Source organism: Bradysia coprophila (assembly GCF_014529535.1).
Source record: "Bradysia coprophila strain Holo2 chromosome X unlocalized genomic scaffold, BU_Bcop_v1 contig_12, whole genome shotgun sequence".
NCBI lineage: Eukaryota > Metazoa > Arthropoda > Insecta > Diptera > Sciaridae > Bradysia > Bradysia coprophila.
The window spans coordinates 3,316,979-3,341,159 of NW_023503293.1; the positions used below are offsets into that span (position 1 = coordinate 3,316,979).

Consider the following 24,181-nt stretch of genomic DNA (forward strand, 5'->3'; position numbering starts at 1 on the left):
AATAGTTGTTTACATGGTGCGTCGAAATACTTATTTATGCAACTAGTTGCGAAAAGTGGTAGTTTACTACCACTTTCGCAACGTGTTGCATACAACGTTTTCTGCATAACTCTGTAAAATTGGTTCACTGCGATTATATATCTCAGTAGCCGAATGGTTAGAAGTGTTGCTCGATAAGCATTGGGTTTTGGTGTTGGTGGTTCGAAATTTGCTCAGGGCAGAATTTTTATTTACGGTTAATGGTTCAGATGTTCAGAAGGAGTGGTGAAAAGTAAATCGCCACTAGTGACGAAAAGCATATATGAAAATCCATTTCACAACTAGTGGTGAAAAGTTTTTTTTTTTTAAATAATAACTTTATTATCATTCCGAGTGTTTGACACGTGTGGAACACTATTTGCTGGCGTCTAATATTTTACAAGTGGACTAAAATAGAAACAACAAGAATTCTGTCTAAAAGTAATAACAAGCAGAACTGGAACAAACTTAAGATCAAAGAAAGAAATTGGGTCAAGGTTAATTAAGGATAAAATCCATACAAACTAGTTCACAAACAAAAACGGAGAAATCACATGATAGTCATCACAGGTCATCACAGCTAGTTCAACATTCCTCTTAAAAGTTTTCAGACACTCTATCCTCTTCAAGTCAACAGGCAGATCATTATATTCTTTAATCACAGAAGTCATCGCACAAACGTCATTATCATTGGCGTTACGAGATATAACGTGGATAAGATCACCGTTTCTAGTCGGACGCCCGTGAACTGCGAAGTTAGTAACGAAGCTAAACTTATGTTTAGTCATCGAATTCACCATCCGGTGCATGTTTAGTTTACTACTCTCTCAACGAAACCCATCTTCGAAATAGGTAACAGTTGGCTGCTGTATAGGTAGGTGGTGTGCGCTTCCCTTGGCAGACGATACATCGCTTTGAGGCATTTGTTCTGTATAATCTGTAACTCGTTCATTTTGTACGCTGGACAGTCGCTGTATATAGGCAGCATGTAGTTCAGATGGCAATGGACATAGGCCATATAGATTTGTTTACGCTTAAGTAAAACATAGATAAAACATAGACCCCATGGGTCCATGGGGTCCACACGCAAAAAAATTCATCGAAGATTTGGGTAAAAGAATTTCAACAACAACAAACGAAAAGAGGTCAACATTATATCTTAAACAAAGAATTAGTTTAGATATACAACGCGGCAATGCTATGTCTGTACTAGGAACGTTGCCATCAACTAATGATCTTGGAGAAATCTTTTATCTTTTGCCCAAGCAGAAATCGAATATAAATTAATATAAATTGATGTAAACGGAGGAAGAAATTTAAATGAATATATTTTTTTGAAGTAAAAAAAACATAGAAACCCGGAGAAAAAAGACCCTTCGATTGCCACCCAAATCACGCATGAAAAAGTTCATTTTTCGCAGCGCAGTTGCAGAAAATGTATATTTCATGTTTCAAACTCGGCTTCGCCTCGGATCAACAAAACTCACACCAAGAACTCTATAAATAAGTAAAATTCTATATCATAAGCATTATTTATGCAGATTATTTTTTTTAAATGTAAAATGTTCTATCTTCACCTACCTGATAACTTTTAATGACGAGATTTATTGAATCAACAAAATTAAAGTTAATCAATTACGAACGTTTTGTCGCACACCCCTTAAATTTAATCAATTATAGCAGATTAAGCACCTACATTCATCACCACACTTACACACATTATACGTAACTTGTGTTATAAATCGACCTTATCCAATATTTTACTACTCAAATTTTACATCACCCTCTGTTACCTCAGAAAAGCAAAATCATTAAACAAAAACCATCCACCTGTGAACATAGCATTATGGATCAATATAAAGAAGAATGAAAATGTAATGCAATCAGTAATCATCGCAAAGGATATAACTAGACAAAGATTTATTTATTTTTGTCATTTCGTGTCGAATATTTGCTCATCATATATTTTTTTCGGTTCTACAAAATAGAAAAATAATAAAGCTTGACGTAGCAACTTGATTGGTAAGTTCTGGATGGATGCCATAATTGGTGAATGCTAACATCGATGAGGAGAAGCTGGAGAAACAAAAAAAAAAAAAATGAAAGCGGAAACGTGGATTATTTTGCTTCAGAAATTTTCAACCTGAGGGTGGGATGGTAGGTGCTGAAATATTCGCATCTAATTGAGGTTTTGAGGGTCTTGATAAGGTCAAAAAAAGTAGTAAATGAGGAACAGAATAATAGATATTTATGCTACAAGTTGGGTAACCGGGAGGGTTACCGTCCTAAATGTGAGATTGCCAGAGAGATAATACCTATCATTTCTTTGGAGATTGCATAATTCATTTTGTCCAAGACTCGTTCACATTGTACAGTGATCCCAATCTGGTTCCTTTCAAATGATAAGTCTTGTCTGATCACTTGAAAGGGACATTACTAACAGCACTGACGTGAATTGATGGAAATTAGTGTATCAAAAATTTAGATTTCGGAAGCCGAGAGCTTCCCGAGGTACTTTTACGCACCTGATCTATTTTTGGGGGCCTCAAACTTGGACAGATCAAGAAATTATTTCAACTGTTAATTGAAAAAATTCGTTTACCTTCCATTATTTGATTTAATTGCTAGTGTGGGTGGGGGTTCGAAACTCAACCGCAGCAGGAAAAAAATATGTTATCAGACGTGTACACAAATACACAGCTGGCTGAATCAAGGATGTAAACTTTGGGGAGTTCACGCAGATACAGATACGCGGGTTACACACCACACTAGATGATAACATGGCGGATAACATACAAAAATTCACCTACTTTAGTGATTGTCATCGCCGTGATGATGTGGTGATTTTTTTTCTATGTAAAATCATCAGACGTGGTGTGTTGCCGCGTATCTAATAAAATAGCGGTCTGCGTGATCTCCCCAAAATACAGCCTTGGGCTGAATCGGTTCAAATCTTGTGCAGTCACACGGCTTACCGGTCAAGACACTCCTACTGCGATTTGGTGGGTTTCGTACTGCGTACTTCGTATAAAAAATCCTATATGTTTGTTCCAAGTAACTGTAAACACGAACTTTGACAACCCGAACAACGACAATTTCAGCCATAGCAACGTCGCTTACGTGATATTTCATACAAATCGAGCAACGTCGCCTACGCGATTTACACAGATTCAGGTTATGGTTCTGTGGATGAAAATTTGACAATTCATATGGCCTTGGAACAAACCTATAGAGTGTAAAATACTCATATCAGCGAGGGATTTTGTGTTTACTGTCTTATTCACACGCACAATCTTTTTCGCTTAAACTTGAATTCGTCAATCACGGCAGAGTAAAATAAGCCAAGTAAGTCAAATGAACACTTACATAAGTTGAATTAACTTTGTTGGCGTCACATAAGGCTACTAGATAATTCAGGCCAAGTCAAATGAAGCGCTCTTGCCTGGTTTATTTTACTCTGCTGTGCATCAATGTGTGCAACTTGTGTGTGTAAAAGAAAATCGGATGGCGTCTCACAAGTACTTTAATAACAAATCCCTTGACATTGTTGACACTTACAACAGTCGTCGTTGTATTTCGTTAAATATCAGTGCGTTGTATTTACCAAACTTCCGTGCCAAAATGTATGGCAATACCGTAGATGGAAGAAAAGTAGAATTCGTTTTTCACGTTGAATTGAAGGGTAATATCACAGAACATGTATCATCCGCAGTTTCTTTGAGCAACATCCAATGGATGATCAAAATTCGCGAGCGAAAGGACGAAAATGAAACGATCATTGAGGCAGCTCTGAATTGTCTGCCGCCAAACAAATCTAATCAGCTGGATTGGAAATGCCGAGCAATGGCAACAGTTTCATTACGTTCGCATGCGACAAATTAACTTTTCAATGAAAAGAACATTCCAGAGACAATGTTCGAAATCAAACGTTTGTCCAGTGCAACTGTTGAAATTATGAGATCATCGGATTTGGCGCAATATACGCAGAATGATTACATCACATTCGACGTTCAACTTTTGGTTAATCCAGTACTGTACCAAACTGTATCGAAAATTGATCACATGCTTACCAAGTTTAAATTGAACGTCGACAACGTTAGTGAACTTGAAACAAAGTCTTCAATTTCACCTAACGTTATAGTGGGTGGTACAGCTTGGAATGTGTTTGTACAAAAAATCCACGGCCATTTGGACATTTTTTTGAGCCAAATCAATTCCGTCATGAACATGAATTGGTCATGGATGGTAAAATGTTCTTTCACTTTGTTGTCATTCGATAAACACGTCCAGCCAGTCAAGTTATGTATGGAAAAGGACTTCACATTGGGCCTGGCTAATTGGGGATTTAACGAGTTCATTTCATGGAATAGTTTCATCGATCCGGCATTGAAATACGTAGAGAACGGCGAGGCCATTTTCCAAATCAATTTAGAAGTTGACTTACCAAAACCGCTGTGGAAATTCGACGAGAAACCGACGAAGAGCACTGAATGTCCAATTTGTTTACAAGACCTCCAATCGCCAGCAGCGACGAAGTGCGGTCACTTGTTCTGCAATGCTTGCATCAGAAAATCAGTTGATCAACACAAGAAATGCCCAAACAGCAATGCAGTTGCCACATTAGATGATATTCGACCAATCTTCCTTTGAATTGTGACACTCAATAATTTTAGTAAATTATATCAGCAGAGAGAAGCGAAAGTCTTTCATTTATGACGTCTGTGAAGAATCCAAAGTATAACCTTCTCCGATTAATGCCTCAGCTCGCTGAATTAATCTAATTCTGGGAAATCCATCGAAAAAAATCAAAACTCTATACCCATTGAGTTATGACCGTTAGGACTCCACGAGCCTAAGAAGTGAACAAGGACAATTACTTGTTGCTCATGAGCTCGTTCAAATAGGTGACGGCACCTAATAAAATTAAGAATAGACCGGCTAAAGCCTGGTGAGGTCTTTTTTCTTTTTCTCCATTTTTTTTCTGGAAGCAAGGAGGAAGAAAAGTTTCATCAGTCGATGTCCAGCTGTTGAACAGTAAACATCTACACCAATTTTTTACCAATTCGGTATTCAACTATCAAGTTGGTATTCAACTACCAGTTTGGTAGTCAACTGGTGATTGGCACCTTGTCGATCAAAAAGCATTCAAGGTAATCTATGTGATGAAGATGTATCTATTTCGAGATCTTTATATGCCTTGTTTATGTAAAAAATTGGATTAAGTGCACTATTGCAAGCGATGCACCTCATAACGATTTGCTGCTAATGAATGATTTGAAATTGTATTAAAAAATCCACAATGTTATTTCGACCCATGCCATCGGAAAATTTAGTGATCATCTCTGGTATCTGGGGTCCGATCTTGTGGTTTTGTCACTGTTTTCAGACAAGGTTCCAGACGCCATCAAATGTCGAATGTTTGACAAGATGAAAGTTTTGGATAATAACGAGTGGGTAGAAAGGTGTCCAAGATTAATTGATTTCACTAAGATATTCAAAAAAAAAATTGGATGACCTTGTCGGCACTTCATCTATGATGGCATTAAAAAGTCTTCAGTTGGACATCAGTTTCATGTTCGAAAACTACGCGAGCGAATGGAAAAATTTGCATGAATACAAGGCAGCGAAGAAAATAGTCGATTCGATTCACGTTGTTAACGATACTGCAGAGAGAACGCTCAAATTGATGACTGATTTTAACGACAATTTAACAACAAAAGATTCTAAGAAGCATCAGACGATTCAGGTCATTGAAGACCATTGGAAACGAGTTTCAAATACAAAAAAATCTACATTGTCTATGTACAAAAAACGTCGAATCGAATAATGTTTGTGATCACTGCGATAATTTTCTATAAATTTCTTTTTAAAATATTTCTCCCATTTATTAAACTGAGCACGGCAGAGTAAAGTTAACCAGGCAGTAGTGGACGTTTGACAAGGGACCTCAATAATCTAGTAGTCCTATATTTTTTGCGAATAAAATTTTTCAATTTATGTCAGTGTTCATTTGAGTTCATTTTCATACAGTGTATTAGGTCCCATATTTGACGTTTCGAAAATGAACCACTCCTGCCTGGTTTATTTTACTCTGCCGTGCTCTTAGTTAATACATCGTACCTAAAAAAGATTTGTTTTCTTTAAACATTTAATTTCATTTGGCTTCTAGTTACATACGGCTTTGTACAAGGATTCCAAAATTGAGGAAAGTAAATAAATAATTGGTTTGTCGAATTATATGGGAAAAAGATTTATGATGCGGGATGCCTAAATGAACGTAATTTCAGAAATGTTGTTCTACAAAATGCTTAGAATATGATGTCCCTTCGAAAAAAATATCCAGCGTAAATAATTTATAATCATAATTTTGCCCTGATATCCACTATAATAGTCATTTTAAAAGAAAGAACAACATTCTGTAAATCTTCCAACCGTTTTTGCTTGCAACCGTCTTTGAAACATATGCTATCCGTGAATGAGTCCACACCAGTCGTGACTACATGTACTATTTTGAGTTTCATTTTGTCTACATATGATTTCCATATTTACGACATTTTATATCCAGTACAATCTTTCAGTATGCATTCATGAATTTTAAATACAGCGAAGCTAAACCTGATATATTTTTTTGGGGTGGTGCCAGACAATATTTCCTGGAAATTTCACTGGATTTTCTGAAACTGTAATATGAAAAATGTAGCCGAAACTACAGTATAGTTACATCACGTCGATTAAACAACTTTATTAAAATCCTATGTACCTGTACGTACCGGCAATATTCACTCTAATGGGTTAGCAAATGAAAATAGCAAACGACTTAAAGAAAGTTAAAGGAATTACGTGACAAGTATTTGGAATAAGTCGCACACACGACGAGAATCGAAAGCTGGGATAATAGTTAGTATAAATTATTCTGCAGTCTTGTAGAAAAGCTTTCGAATAAACACAGAACCGCAATAAAAGCAATTAAGACAAACAAAAGTGGAAATATATAATCTAACTAGTGTAGTACCCGACTTTGCTCGGGATTATTTAAATGACTAAATATTTAAAAAAAAAATTACCCGTCAAAAATATTCTTCCACGTCAGAATTAAATTTTCCTTTTAAAAATATTTTTACGCGTTAAAAATTTTCACGCGTTACAAAAATGTTTCCACGTTAAGAAACGCATCCACGACGTAAACAGACAAAAAATATGCACGTGTTTTCCTAACTACATTAGTCGTTATGTCAAGTTTCGAATCTCTAGGACAAACAAACAAACAAACTTTATATTATAGATGTGTGCGTTTTGTAAACATTTTCTTACTTCGAGCGATAACGTTAAGATTTTCTCAAAACCTTAAAACCTTGTTTAATTATGATAACTTTTGGTTGCTCCAATTAAACAAAGAATTGGCAAAAATGGATTGGAAATTGGAAAACATCATAGCACTGTCAAGCAGAAATGCTATGAAAACATTCAAAAACCATTGCCTACTATACGCTACTGATGCTTTTATTACGTATCGAATTTTGCGTCGTTATAATCAACGAACGTCAACACAAGGTTTGGTCGAATGTCAAACTTTGTATGGAGCTGAGGACATAGCGATCAAGGCTGTATTTTTTCTCCATACAAACAAATTCACCAAAATTGAATTTGTATGGTGTGGTGAATTTTTTGTATGAAACGTGGTGTGTAACCCGCGTATCTGCATCTGCGTGACCTCCCCAAAGTATACAGCCTTGATAGCGATTTCCTATAAAGAAACTCACCTCTCATTAAAGGAAATATGAAATCGCTATGTCCTCCGGTTTGTATGAATAGACCATACCTGGTTTCTATTTTCATTGGTTATAATTGCCTTCTTAGAGCTCGTATACAAGAATTGTATTTCATTCACTCACGTTAGCTTTTGTCGCTCAGTTAATACTGTCAAAGTTAACTGTGAGGTTAGATTCTCCACGGCCGATTTTGTCCGTGAAGAATTAAACTTGAAACTTGACATTTCTGATCGTAAAAAGATTTCGATTTTCGTATTGATTCACTGGGCGACGAAAAAAATAGAATTTCTGTACGCTCCTGTATGGTGTAATAGGCACCCTAGTAATTTTTATAGCCGTCAAACATGACTGTCATATTAATTGGAAAACGTCATTGTGTATGTGTCGAAGTAGTGCTGTAAATCAGTGCTTTTGTAACATCAATCATTCGAAATAAAATGTCGATCAATCAAACGAATTTGAAGAAAGTTAATTTCGATTTTCATGTCCGCATGTCCGGTTTTTCATCAGATCATGTTTCATCCGAAGTAATTCTGAATGATATCCCATGGAAGATTAAAGTTTTCCAGCGAAAGGACAAAAGTGAAACAGTTGTCAAGGCAGCTCTAATTTGTTCGCCGCCTAATGTGTCGGAAGATCTGGAATGGAAATGTGAAGCAATGGCAACAGTTTCGCTGAGTTCGTGTGTTGCAAGTCGACAACTCAACCAGACGATCATACCAAAGACACAGTTCGACAGAAAATGTTTGACCAGCAATGTAGTTGATGTCATCACAGCATCTGACTTACAACAGTGTGCGCGGAACAAATACATCGTATTTAACGTTCGATTGTTGGCTAATCCGGTATTCTATGAAACTCCTGCAGAAATCGATCAGCTTCTCACCAAATTTAGATTCAAGGTGAATGAAATCAATCAACCGTTAAAAATCCACATTTCGCCTGATATCATAGTGGGGCGCGCAACGTGGAATGTGAGAGTCAAAAAGCAGCAAAATAATTTGGGCATTTTCTTGCGGCAAAATTCCGATAAGAACACGAACTGGTCATGGAAGGTGAAATGTGTGTTCAGTTTGTTATCATTCGATAAGAATGTCCAGCCAGTCACCAAGCTGTTGCAAAGAAACTTTAATATAGGCGATTGTTGGGGGCCTAAAGGTTTTATTTCTTGGACGGCATTGATGGATCCGGAGAAGAAATATGTTGAAAACGACAGAGCTGTTTTCGAGATTCATTTAGAAGTTGACTTGCCGAAAGCGTTGTGGAACTATGAAGTAAACTTATTGGATGGAAAAAGCTTGGAATGTCCGATTTGCTTACAGAACATGAAACTACCGGCAGCAACGAAGTGCGGGCACTTGTTCTGCAAAGGTTGCATCAAACAGTCTGTTGATCAATACAAGAAGTGTCCAAACTGCAATGCAGAAGCTAATTTTGAAGACATTCGACCGATCTTTTTTTAAAATGTTCATCACGGTAAAGTCAAATAAATTTTTGCCGCCTTGTGTTCGTTACATATGAAAATACTTGAAAAATAAATGTTAAATTGTTTGTTTGTTGTTTTGAGCACATAAACCGTATTAAGCCGATGTAAACACGTTGACTAAAAGCTTAAAAAATCGGATATTCGATCTTCCGTTTCCGCAAAAGAATTTTCAGTGACGAATTTCTTCGAACGATGTTTTCTACCGCCCATTGAAAATTGTTTAAGGACAAAAACATTAATAAGTTTATTCTTGAAGTATCGCTTAGAAAATGTGCATTCTTAATGGTTGATGACAATCAACGGTCCCGTAAGTTTTGTTAACAAATAGACCAGACTTTCCGAAACAATGCGCTGCATATCAATCACCAAAACAGACATTTTGTGGGTCCGGCCCCCTTTGAAACTACTTTTACAACGTTGTAGTGACATATCATTACTAGAAAAAATTTCAAAAAAAATCAAAATTTTTCAAATTTCACTTGTGACGCAAAATGTTTTTGGTAAAATTTTTCTTCTACAATTTTTTTGGCCTAATTTTTGATTTGACAATTTTTGCGTAGAAGCGCAGAATGCGTCACCTACAGCGATATCAGTTGTTTTGGAAGTATGCCGAGGGACTTGCGTCACTTTTACTCTTTGAGTGTTTTTGACTGATTAATTTGGTGAATGGTTCAAGTTATCAGCCAGAAGGTTTCTTTGCATATCAAGCATGATGATATTTCTCAATTTGTTTACCTTACGAAACAGTGCCTATATTCGCGAAAATATTTTCACGAATTTTCTCAAATTTTCACGATTTTCTCACATTTTCGTGATCTTTCGCAAAAATTTGTGAAAGTATTTTCGCGAATATAGGCGAAAGGCTCAAAATTTTACGTTGTTCAGTTGACAACATGGATAAATGTGCATAAATTTCAACACAGTTTTCAGTGTTATAAATAGTTAATTATAGGCTATAATGTGATAAAGAATTTCGGCAATATTCAGGCCATCCAAACTCGAAAGTCATTAGAAATACACTCTGGTAATAAAACATTATTTAAATGGGATCGACATAAAAAACTCTTCTCTTAATTTTGAGTGTAATCATAAAGTATTTATTGCTCCGATAATGCATTTGCCATGTAAAATATATTTTTAACGCTTCAATTATCTGTAATAAATGTTATGTAAAAGACGATAATATAAAGTTACTCATTGTGCAACTTATTTTTTTTCTTTCAACATCATTTCGTGATGATAATAATGTGTCTCGTTAATTTGGTAATTTCGTTGCTGTAATTAATTTTCAATAAACAATTCGAAAGTTTGCCATATTGTTTTCTGAGAGTACCAGTACTCATCTTAAAAGATTAATTCAAATTATTAGCAAAGTTCACGAAGAATAACCGTGCATGATGGCTATTGGAAGGAAATTTCGGAAAGTTTTTAGATTCTAAAAGATTATTTTCAATTAAAGCTTCAAACTAAGAGCTTTCCGTATAAAAAAAAATCTTAATTCAATTTTATGTGGGGACCGTCGATTTTCTAAGAGTAGAAATCAATCAGTGACAATGTTGTTTTTGTCTTTTGTTGTATTTTTGATTGTAAAAATATGAAGCGATATCTTGAAGGCAATTAGTTCTGGCTCCGGAAATTTTAATTATTTTAGTGCTGTTGTCAAGGAAATGCGTTCTAGAAGTTTCGAACAAAAATCCGTGCGTGTAACCATTAGGGTTCTAGTCTTGAAGAGTATGGGAACAGACATTGTCGAACTAAATTCGATTATATAATTTGAGATCAGATAAAAGTTTTTGTCTTTAGAGCAGAATTTAAATCAAAAAAATCATATTTTTGACGCCTTGAGCGAAATCAATAATTTTGGCGCTACTAGGTAGTCGAAATACATAATTTTAACGCCACTCAGCCCATTCGTCCGATGGATCCTTTGATACCATCGCAATACTGATACAAAGAGTTTTAAAAAGAGAAATATTATAATTGAAGATGACAACGCCAACGCCAAACTTACTCAATATTTCCGCTATGAAAAGGGTTTTCTTTGATGAAAGCATAGTTGTTGGTATGCATTACTAGAGCTTTTTTTTTGGTTTTTTATGCCTCTCCGATAAGTTCGGAAAAATTCTTTCAATCATTTACAATTGTAGCTTGGAGTCATGATAACTGTATTTGCTATACGATTCAACACCGCCTTAGCTTGAGAATGGCAAAATGTCGAAGCCTTGAATTTTATTATATAATTTCCAATTTCTTTACGTTTTGATGACTAAAGATTTTTTTCTGTAAAACTGTAGAAGGAACATCAAAAGAACTTTTAAAGAAATTCTTCATGAAGAATGCTGAACCAACAGACCAAAGATGATTTCTTCAGAGACATTCTTAGTATAAAACGATTTGCAAATCTACATACTACAGAACGATGAACGATTAATTTCCATTATACCGAACAGACTTCATGTACAATTTAACGAAAGCTGCAAGTCATACATACATTTAATATAAATTTGAGGAGACGAATTTCGGGAAATATATACATTACAAACACAAGCCACTCTTCAAGCGTATATACTTCACGTGTACAATTATAGCGTATATATAGAGTAATCGCCAGATTTGCCGCCGTACACGGAATATCATATCAACCGTACCTACCTCTCTCGTGAGCATTAAAAAACAAAACACAAACAGTAAACTTTAATTTTACACTTGACCTGCTTTAGGTTTTCGCTTGCTCAACTTTTTTTAACTGTTAAAATTAACAAACTTTCATACATTTTAATTTTTCTTCTTTTCGTAGCACCTATACAACGTATACAGAACGTTTGTGACGAATGGATGCACGTTAGTGGAAATTTTTTTTTTGAAATTATTTTTGTAGTGAAATGTTATGTGACCCAAATAGTTTTTCATGTATAAACATAAACATGGTGGAATGATTAAGAAAACAACCATTCACGAGTCTATGATTGTTTTTCTCTCTCGAATTGTTTGCGACATGGATTGTAACATATACAAAAGACATTTTCTTTTGACGAAAATAACAAGAGGCTCTGACGCTTCAAGTGAGATTACAAGTTCATATGGTTTAGGGAAAGTGTAAGAAATAGAGGTATTTTGCGTAGGGCTTGCGATGGTTCTAAAAAAATTGTTTGTCACATAATCTCATAGCGGAAAGAATGGGAAGCAAATAGGAGAAAACATAGAGAGATTTTAACTTCCAGTTATAACTAGCGTAACTAGCTCATAGTAGCAAGTATCAGTGGCGCCGAGTATAGGGGGCGAGGGGGGCGATTCCCCCCCATGACAATGCAAAACTTCTTTAAATTCCTAGGGTTTTTCACAATCACAATTTTTTTTCACAATTTTCACAATTTTTTATCATTTTGTGCTCTTTGCCCCCCATGAGCCCCCCATGAACGAATTCAAAGTCGGCGCCTCTGGAAGTATCCTATAGAAGGGTAGCATGTCGAGTAATGATTTTTCGCTGTCGCATTTTAATAGTAAAAGCTCCATCATGAACTAGAAAAGACTCGGCAGATGAATAAGAATCAAAGAATAGCCATCAAAATAGCTTTCCGTTCCAAACATGAAAACAGGTCGACCTGTTAGATTGAACATATACTCGATCCGTTTAGACATTTAAGTTTGAATACTGTAGAATCGACATATGTGTAACGAAAAGCCACTGTTTTCGAGTAGAAGTAATGCTAGCTTCGGTTGATTGCCGAATTTTCTATGTGAACCAATCGAACTAATTTTTCACGACCTGAATTTGACCTGTTCCCAGCCAGTTGACCAGTTAACAAATTTTTGATCAAAACTTTGAGTTCTGCCACCCTCTCGTGTGTAAGAAGAGATATTATAATTAAACAAATCATTAAACCAAAGCACTGTTTCTAGCATGAACATAGGAAATATTGGGATGCTGATGAAATTACAGTAGGCACTGCGTTTCTTTTGTACAGTACAGATACATGACTCGTTTTCGTTGTATGAGTTAAAACGCAGTACATTTAACGTACAATACAAACAATCCTAAGCGGTAGCTCGTAATACAAAACCCTCCAAATTTGACACTCGTCAATTCAGGGTTCATTCTAGGAGCAGTGCTGCGCTATAACTGTTCACCAGTCTGCATTCATCTGGTTATCTATCTGAAAATGGATACACAGTACACGCTGCTTGCAGATTTTTTCATGTGTTAAAATTATTTAATTCATAAAAGATAAAGTTTTCGAGAGTATTAAACATACAACACATGCAGACAACATAATATTCGATAAAACCTAATCTCGGGTTCGCCATACAATTTAACTATTAAACCATATGATAATAATATTACTATGTCTGACTGCTCTAAGGTGTTTAGTTTTACCATTGCTTCACTTGCACCCTACCGCCAGATTTGCGCTATTAAAATTCCCATATTATCTTAAACGAGCTTAAATTCTTCTCGTCATGTTTTAATATGCGAGTTTTAATGCTGTATTATTCAAACAAACCACATTTTATGAACGTTACAAAATCCTTAAATTCACCCATTATACCATGCGGTTATTGGCAACTGAATAGATTTTCTGTTGTTATTTCGGCATAGATATTAATTTTAGTAATATAAGAAAACGCATATATTTTAAATTAATAATAAAATAACATAAAACGAAGTGGTGTTATTGCATAAATATATTATACGATATACTTCCTCTGCTGCTCAGCTTTCTGATTTTAACAATTAAACATCTCTGTGTGTAGGCAGAAAGTCTATATTTTCACAATTATATTTTAGACGGCCATGTTGAGTAAAAGCAAGCATGTAAAATTTTGGCTTTTTCGCACTAGTGTGATAAAGGATTTTCTTATTTTCACATTAGTGCGACAATGCGATTTTTTCGACATACTTTTGTTGTTTCGACATGAACCGATTTTTCGTTATTTGGGAAATGTCTTTTTGTGACGGTTAGTGCATACTCACTATTGAAAAAAAAAAAATTGTTTGATGCTTGTATCAAAACAGTATAATTACGCAAACGATTTTTTTTGCCAAATTCGCCTGTGGCTCACACAATCTCATGAAAAACCGTACCATTTCGATGCGTGTGTCGAAAGTAGCCATTTTTTTTTGCAGAAAAGCATAGCAAACGTTTCACTGTGACAAAACCATACCTAGACAGACCAGAATTATGTAAAATTTGTGGTCCCGACATGAAATACGTAATATTTTACAGTGTTAGTTTCTCCCTACTAAAATGGTGAGCAAATAGTAGATCAAAATTTTCATTTTCTGTGCTAGTGAAAAACTCTAAGATTTTTACAATTATCTTGCCCCTACAAATAACGTTTAGAGAAATCATACTGGCATTTCGTACGATAAAATGTGACCTTGACCTTGCACATTCGAATAGGACCCTGTGGTCTTTCCGGAAGAGCTTGAACGTTGAATCACTAACAGTGGAATGACCCACGTGGATCCCCCTTTTTTCCCTCCTTGTTCAATACGTTAATACTTTGTGTGCACATTGTATCGATGTATTGAACAGCGCCGGACCGCCACCCGATATGTGTTAAACTTATGACTAACAACAATCACCGTCGTCGGACTAAGTGACTGGACTTGCTACTAAATTTTGCGTAATTTGTAAATACATGTAAGGAGGATGCAATACAATGTGACACAATATAATGCCACAAGGAGAAATCAATTACCTGGTGACAACCAGCCGTCCGGGTTTCATCTAATAAATCATCTAAATTACCTGACTGAGTGAGACTCATGTCATTCTCAGCACTGTCCGTACCGCACGTCACCTGATGTCACTCGCATTACCTTGTTTGAGCCACTCTACAAGGCATTGTCCATTCCGTTTGTTCCGTTCACATCACGTTTTTGAATTCTCATAAGAGGACCTCCAACAGTCTCACATTTGTGGACCTCCAACGGTCACTCATTCCCTCGAACTTGCTGCTCAGCTCGTGCAAGGGTGATAAAATTGCTTCATTATGAGGCTGCTGTCATCATCGACGTATGCGAAGTTGATTGCCGTTTTCATATCAGTTTTCAGGTCATGTGCGTCACAATTGCGAACCATTTAATCAACAATTACTCCATATTTTACTAATTTTTCAAAAAATTTAGCGGAGCTTAAAAATTTTCCGCATTTTGTACGATAAAATGTGTCGCCAAAATCAGTTTGAATAAGATGAGTATTTCAATTTTGCGTAGAAAGTTCAGGAATTTGCTTAATGTTGGTAAGATCACAATCCGCAAAAAGCTTGGCTAGAATTAGGATTAAGATTAAGTGGGTAGGACACAATGTCCAAGCACCTTGGCCTCTAATGGGCCTGTTGTGCAAAAAAAAACTTGGTTTGTCACATTTACTTAAACATATTTTGCTCACACAGGTGTTGTTACACTCTCCTACGGTTGACATTGGCTATCGCAGAGTTTGTACTCAATATCAGCGCATTTAGAGTGAACCCCGTTATTACAATCGATTGCATTTATTCCTTGAACCTAAAACTCGGTTCTATGCCTCTCTCTGCATTACAGTGGTTCAGTGTAACGCATGTGTGGACAATTAACTAAGGTTAATAGGTTAATGTTTAAACGTGTAGTTGTCCAAATCGAAATTTTCAACCCCGTTCTATGCTCGCTCGAATCACAATTTCTTGAATATTGAAAAAAAATCAATTTCGTGTTTCTAGATGCAGTTCCAAATAGTTCTCCAACAGAAATAAACTTAAAAACTACTTGACAAATTTGTTACCCTTTATATCTCCAGCAAAGTTATACAAATAGAAATTGAATTTTCAGCTGAAGTGTTTTCATACACAAGAAAAATTGAGAAATAAATCTTAAATCGATATGACGGAAATTGAATTTTCTAATGTCAAATTTAGTGATACATTTCAGGCATACACAATTTCCTATGCAAACTGTCGGAACAACAATGATAGATAAAAATCTGTACGAATATTTCAAGTCTGGAACTAACACACAACAATGTTATATGAAATCGAAAGAGGAGAGCTACATTTATGCACTTGACCTAAATAAAATAAAAAATTGAAATAAAATAATTGGTCGAATAGGGTATATATATAGGGTAACTACAGGGTTACTTGCATTACAAATTTCGTCTTTTCTGAGGCATAAAGTGAGCTGTGGTGGCTATGTTTTGCAGTAACATATCAGTCTATAAATTTTGTGCATCCGAAAACTGAAATACGACCTATTTTGCCATGATTTTTCATTAAGAAATGTCAGTTTTTCCCGAACGATTGATTAAATTTAATATGGTGAATGTGAAGTGTGTATGTTTTCAAGTAAATTGATGTGTTTTGTCTATTTCAGTTGTCCGATGCACAAAACGTTGTTCGTACCTCGACAGGAAATGGATTTTTTCAGCACACGTCCTAATTTTCCTTACTCGCTTCGCTCGTAAGGAAAACTTGGGACTGGTGCTGAAAAAATCGTCATTTCCTGTCTTGGTACGAAAAATACTATTCTAATACTCAGGAGACGCAGCGCTTTCATGCCAACATGAATTAAGTTACAAACAAAAAGTTTTTTAAATTTATTTCGCTACTAGTATTTATTGTAAGTTTTTTTGCTTTGTAGCATACACCGAACTTATGCATATTTTTTATATTTTGTTTTAAAAGTTTCAATTTCAATTCAAATTTTTTCGCTCTCTAATATTTACCACCTTATCTCGATACAAGTAAATAATATGGCAACACTAAAATATCCCATATTTGACGTATTTTGACATTATATTTACAAAATTTTGTTTATTTTGTTCTGCCTGTGAAGTGTGACTTGTGTGATCGAAGAAGTCGCCGGTTAGTTACGTTACACGTTTGTGACTTTTCCAAGTATTTTCACCAAATGTGAACTGATTTCGGTAAAAAATCCCCTGAAAGCTATGGTCAAGACGCGCAGTTTAAGCCCAACATGGGGTTGGTAGCCCAACATTTGTGGGAGATATCTCTATAAAAGTGATATTTTTCGGTGGTCATTAATAGCCAGAAATATTTTTTTTCCCACAGAAACTGTTGCTTTGGTTCAAAACCGTTAAAAAAATGGTTACAAAATTTTTCGAGATAACCTCAACGAGTCACAATTCGGATGACCTTATCACACTTATCACCTACTTCACGCACCCAACTAACCTGATCGAGCCAAAGTTATTTTTCTCGTATAGAAATATGCATCGAATGACACCGACCTTCAATTTCTATATGAAAAAAATTAATGTGGCAACGTTTGGGTCAAGGTGATTTCACCTTAATTCGAAGCAGAATGAACCAAAAATCTTTTAAAAATTTAATTTCGTGTCATTTGGTCCAATTGTGGAATTATAGCGTTCGTTTCTACAGGGAAACAAGTTTACAGAAATCATTTGAGCCACCGACTTAATATGTGGCTTAAACGACGCGATGTGGTCAACAGCTTTCAAGGAAAAAAAAAAATTTACTGAAATCGGTTTTCATTTGATGAAAATATTTCGAAAAGTCTCAAATCAGCTGGAATTACCCATATAAGTTACATTTTGTATATATTTATAACCAAGGCTCCTCAATTAAAATCTATTGCCTTTCCCTCGGCTTTTAACATTTTGAAAATTTGTTGTAGTAACAACTGAGAAAGATTGAGATTAATTGTAACTTTTGTTGGATGAGGGCGGCTATTGCCTTGGAATGCTTTTTACGAACTTATTAAACCAGCGCAGACATAGCATTAATTAAATAGGTGGTTATCAAATGTTGTATGTTGTATCCAATGGCATAGGTAGTGAGCCTAGCTGCGCTGATTTATCATCACGATTTTTTGGATCAAAGTCTTTTCAAATGTTGGATTTTGTTTCTTCGCTGTTTGTAGATAATGTTGGTGTTTCCTCTTGGACTAACGCGGCGTCTTTTCAACCCATATTTATTACCTACTCCCATCATATAATTATTTGCTACTCTTATTTTGGCCATCCCTATATTTATCCTTGATTTTTATTTTCCTGTAAAAAATAATTTTGCCGATCTTACATATTGAAGTTATGTTTGCAAATACATAAGGTACAAAATTGAATGTAAAGGTAAAATAAATAATCCGAGTGGAATTGGCTCTTCTCTCTTATAGATTGGCGGTCATATTTCTTGTTTGCCAATGCATTTTTAGCAATAAGGAAAAAATTTATGAAACTAAAACCGGTAGAAAAGTATATTTTGTCATGAGTTGAATGAGTCATGAGTCAAAAAGTTGAATTTTCCGATACTAGTCGTAAGCTTGTCCTAACGAGGCGAAGCCGCCAATGTTACTTATCGCCTGTAGATATCTCTCTGAGATTTTCCGAAAAATACAATTTTGCGATCGTAATTTGTATGTCGAAATCCGTCGAGTTTCAGTCTTTAAGCGCAAAAAAAAGTTGTTGACGATATGGGAGCCAAAATGTTGGCATTTTAATGTTCGACTTTAGAGGCTTTTGATAAAACCCACTAAGTCCACTGCCCACATAGAACGTTAGATAGAAAGAGACAACTATATTTCGTCTACCAACGTTAGAAGAGTTAAGAGAATGATGGACTTAACTGCTTTTGATAAAACAAACTCTCCTGGATTTGATGAGCATAAAAAATACATCTCTACATTTAGAGGAGATTTTAGTCATCAAACGTAATTGCGGACACGTAGTTCTAGTAGTTCTATACACAAACATTAAGTAATGTACCAATGTATTGTTTCAAAATTAAATGGGCTCCGATTTCAATTTTTGTTTACAGTCATTACAGCACGATGCGATGTGCCTCATTAACCGATATAATGTTTAATCTCTTTAAACCTTTCGCCTTTGATAAATGGGGTAAAATATTCAGAGAATTTTTATTAATAGGAATAACCACTTCAGTACAAACTTTTCGATAATCAGGATAGATAGGGTCACGTGAATGGCACCTGAGCCGATGTAAAATGATGAAGTTGTGGTTTCCGAAAATTTGAAGTATGATTCGGCATCAATGCATCGCGAAACTTTTATTCATTTTCTCATTGTCAATAAATTAAAACATTTAATCAAAACGATTTTCTTTGTATTGCGGCAATATGGTGTATATTATAGGATAACACACCGAACGCGAAAAATGCGACCTAAAAGAAAAACATTCTACATCTTCCTCTCCCAATCCACAAACTCTGCACAATTTTACAATTTATAATCATGCTGTTCAAATCAACCGCAAGAGTTCAAAGCACTCGGAACCTTTTCTTGATAAATAACTTTTATGTTTTATCCCCCAAAACACCGCAATACTTAAATGAATAGGTAAACCAATATAGGAAAAATACACTGTGATGTCTTGGCTCTTTTGGTGTTTCAATGTTGTGAAGTAATACACAGAGAGAAAAAAGAAAAAAATAATAAACAACAGCTTCCATTTTAAAAGTCAAATTAATTTAAGTGTTTATCACACCCTACTCTGCACTTGAATAACTCGACACAGAAAAATAAAAAGTAAATTCAACGTGGTACATACAACATATACATAAATGTTGCTATATCTATACGATTGTTGCTACTTTTTTAGTTATAAAACACACGGAGAGTAGTAGACATTTGGTGCTCTGGTGTTCTATATTATACGAAATAAAAACACACAGAACCTTATACGTTTCATTCGTGTTCATTTAAATGGAAATACAAAGAATAACAAATATTTCAGGTCAGCTTAAAAGCTTTCGTTTCACCCATGGAAATCTATTTATTCTTCAACGTTAAAAATGTTTAAAATCCTCTTTGTGTTTTATTGTTCAGATAGCATTTTCTATAGAAATTTTGACTTTTTTTCCCTATTTTTTGAAGTAAATTCCCATCTCCAACATTGTACACATTTTATAATGGTTCTCTTACTTAATAACATAGATCTACCATCCTATTTACAATCATAGATCGTTTCATAAGGTTTCTTACCGCTTACAAGCATACACTTCAAAAAAAAACATCACACGCTTCTCCGTACGATCGAATATGTTAAACTTTGGATTTGTCAGGTTTTAACAGAAAAGTGAAAATGAATTTTATAAATCATGAAATCACGAACCATATTATACGAAACCATTGTTTTTTAGAAGAAGAAATATAAAATGTTCAGTTCATAGTAAATGCAAAAATTCCAAGGCGCGAACGATCTTTTCCTTTTGAATACGAAGACGGAGCTAATTTCTCTCTCTCTCTCTCTCTCTCTCTCTCTCTCTTTACTTAGTACAATCACATGGACTACTCAACACCAAGGTGCGTCAAAGTTTCGAAAACATCAAGCCGGGCATCTGGACCCACCTAGCCCTAATCAGCAAGTTATCTAGAAAATTTATGTGCAAAAAAAAACTTTAACAATACCGGTCGGTTAGTACTCGCTCAATACGGATTTTTTTTTTTTTTTCAAAGTTTTTGAGTTTCCCGAAGTGGGTACACTGACTTCCCAAATAAACAAATTGTTATCAAATTATTCATTTAAATTAAAGTTTTAAAGATAAAATATTTCGTTGAAGTTCATAGTCCGTGGAATTGTTCATAGGATCGAAGCCACTGTAAAAATATTTTTTTTTTCGCGTTGATCGATTTTGAATTAATGTCTTGCAATTCACGCCGGAAGGCAAATTCAAATTCAAAATGGAACGTTTATTTTACGCAGCGTTAAATCATATATAAGGAAGCTTTGAAATTTATTTTTCGGCTCATTTTTTGGCTAAAATTCAAATTCTGGGACGAGAAGGAGGCATTGTGAAGACATTTTGATAAAAAATTTAGGAAGAAATGTACTGTCCTCGACAAAGTCCTCGACCTATTGCCAATAAAGTGACAAAAATGAGTTTCACCAGTTCTGATTCTCCAACGAATGCGAAACCGGTAGTATGGAAATTGCATGTGATTTTTACCTGTCGTTCGCTGATCAATTACATAAAAAAAGAAAAAATATAATTGGAAGTGGTGACACGTCTTTATTTAACTTTTTACTACAAGTCCACAGTGTATAATGAAATGGAGTGTCTGCAATTGACAAATAGACAAAAGGGTGTGAAAAAATGAAAACATTGCGGAAAAATGAACAGAATGGTAGAAAAATAATGGTTGAAGTCGATGAAAGGGTCTTTTTTGTGTCTATATTGTGTTGACTAGTGTAATGTTTCTCATGTTCTTTCGTCAAAAAAGAAACTAAAAAAAAACTAAAAGGATTGATGCCACTAGCGAAAAGCCTCTAGTTCTGCGTTTGTCCGTATATACTATGTCCGTAGCTATGAAAATAAGCGAAATGTGAAGTATTATATGTGATGCGATTTGATGAATCTATTTGTTTAAATCAATTATGACATTTTCATTTCAAAAAAGTTGCAGTTACGGGACATGCAAAATAAGTTGTAACTCAAAAAGAACACAATTAGTCCGGTTACACATTTGACTCCTTAGAAATGTATACATATAATAATATGGACATTACATGGACTTATCAACATTTTTTTAATATTTTTTTAATAAATTAAAACAAGTCCTTCGAAAGGGACCCAAATTCCTGATATTGTATTTTTCTTATATTTTGCTGATTGAGATCCTTGAGATCCCATTTCTGCATAAAACTATGACAAATGTTCTTTTGTTGTGGATTTGAGCAATACTTTCACAAGACGCTCAATAATTATGGGTCTCTTCACACGAGCAATACTATCACGCAAAATGTGAACAAAAATTCAAATTTCTTAACAAAAAAAAAGATCCCACATGTTGGGTTGGTCAGATCTCTTGACTGTCTGAACTTCTCAATAGTATTTTTATTGACAATGATATATTGATTTATTTCAATGAAATGCAATTTTGATGGACACAAGAACATATTTAGTAGAAAAAAAATACCAGAACAGTCTAAATCTCTAATTGCTAATTAATTTCTGTTTAGTTTCACTAAAAATCTTCGAAACGTTGTCTATAAAATGACACGGTAAAAAATGACGTATGTTTTCAATAAAACTTAAATTCGTGTGAATTGCGGCCCCTCGCTTCGCTCTCGCTTAACACTCTTTAATTCTTGTTCTATTTATTCGGTTTTTATAAATTTGTCGACTCAATAGCGCAGTGTGTAAGTCGTTAGCCTCACACTGAATTATTGTGCTGAAAGTTCGTAAGTTCGAAATCGCTGACACATTAATAAAAAAATTATTAATGCTATGTGATATACGAATCCAACGAGCGAATACATCAGACACCAATCGCCATCTATCAGCAAATGGTGGGAACAAAAAGCTCTTCAGTCAGCAGTCAGCAAGCGATTTAGTAAGGTGCTTGGCTACGTCGTAGAAGACATTCTCATAGAATTTCTGGTCGGTATTTTCATGGGAAAAGCTCTTCAATCAGCAATCAAGCAAGCGATATAGTAAGGTGCTTGGCTATGTCGTTGAAGAGAATGTTCTCAAGGTCTGGGTTGCTGAAATACAGATGTCGCAGTGAACGATGCTACCATCATCAAAATGAGATCCAATCAATGGAATGGAAAAACTCACACACGTTCGGCTGGTTGTCTCTAACAGAGAGACAGTTGGTAACATTTGTCATCAATAGTAATAAATTAACATATAAGTTAAGATTGTACTATAGCATACCAATAAAGGTGTCAAAACATGGTTTCATGCCATGTTTTTTAAAAAAAAAAAAAAAAAAATTTATTCGGTTTGGTTTACAAGGCACAATCACATAACAAGAAAAATACTATTGAAATAGATACAAAAATCTATCTTGGAACCTAAGCACAGGAATTCCATTCTGCACCAAACCAGTTTTTTTTAATCGGCTGAGAATTACTCCAGTTATCGTGTTAACAAAGAGTAGAAAAGGCTTGCTTTTAGTACTACTCTCAGATGGTTGAACCGATTCCATCTATTTTCAAACTTGAACTGAGGATTTCAATGCTTCATCGAATAAAATAGTTTTTGAAAATCCTTTGAGATTTACTCAAGTTTGGGGCCATCCATAAAGGACGTCCGCACTATGGGGGTGAGGGGGTTCGCCAAAGTGTGACCGCCATACATTTGTGTAGTGGAAAAGTGCGGACAAGGGGGGAGGGATGTCTAAAATTCCAGAAAAATCGCGGACGTCCTTTATGGACGGCCCCTTATCGTATTAACAAAAAGCACAAAATTGTTACATTTAACGTTTTTTAATCACATTTTTGATCATAGTGAACGTGTGAACAGTGTTTTTTCTTTTGTAAGACCCATGACTTACAGTCAAGAGAACAAATGATCTGATTTTTAAATTTTGGAGCTCAAGAGACAGACTCGCAGGTTACGCAATTGTCGATTTTTGCGGTAGTGAAGATAACAATGCCCACAATCTATGAATGTAGTGCAACTTTGTGCAGCTTCTCTCTTTAAAATATTAACATCGTAATCGCATGATTATATCAGAATCTGTGCCACCGATGGCCTCGATTGTTCGATTTATAAACACGCCTAATTAATCCATAACCTCTTGTGTTCATTTCAATTTGACCAAATACAAAATGTATTCCCCGTCTCACCATGTCACAATTCACAGGGTGGTACTACATTATAATAACTAACTCTCGAATATTTCAGGAGAATAAACATAATATTTAGAATTATCGTGTGAACGAATGTGTTATAATCATCATTATTGTTGTTAGTTAACATAAAATAACAAATGAAAATTTTATGTCGATATTCAAATATATTAGAATCAAAACTGAACATTTCATTTTAATAATTTCGATAACGCATTTTACGGAATTAATTTGAATAAGTTCATCAACAATCCATACAATCTACCATACAATCAAATATAATTTATGCGAAACTAATGGCCTATGGGGTATATTTTGCATCATAAACTATTAGTTTGAGATAAGCGTCATT

General features: G+C 35.0%; 1 long non-coding RNA gene across 1 annotated transcript; it reads left to right on the forward strand.

Annotated features, from left to right (window-relative positions):
- Nucleotides 1-102: 102 nt before the first annotated feature.
- On the forward strand, nt 103-21,687 carry LOC119067192. Its single transcript, XR_005085888.1, has 3 exons — nt 103-250; nt 5,032-5,036; nt 21,675-21,687. It is a non-coding gene; the product is annotated as an uncharacterized LOC119067192 (long non-coding RNA).
- Nucleotides 21,688-24,181: the final 2,494 nt, after the last annotated feature.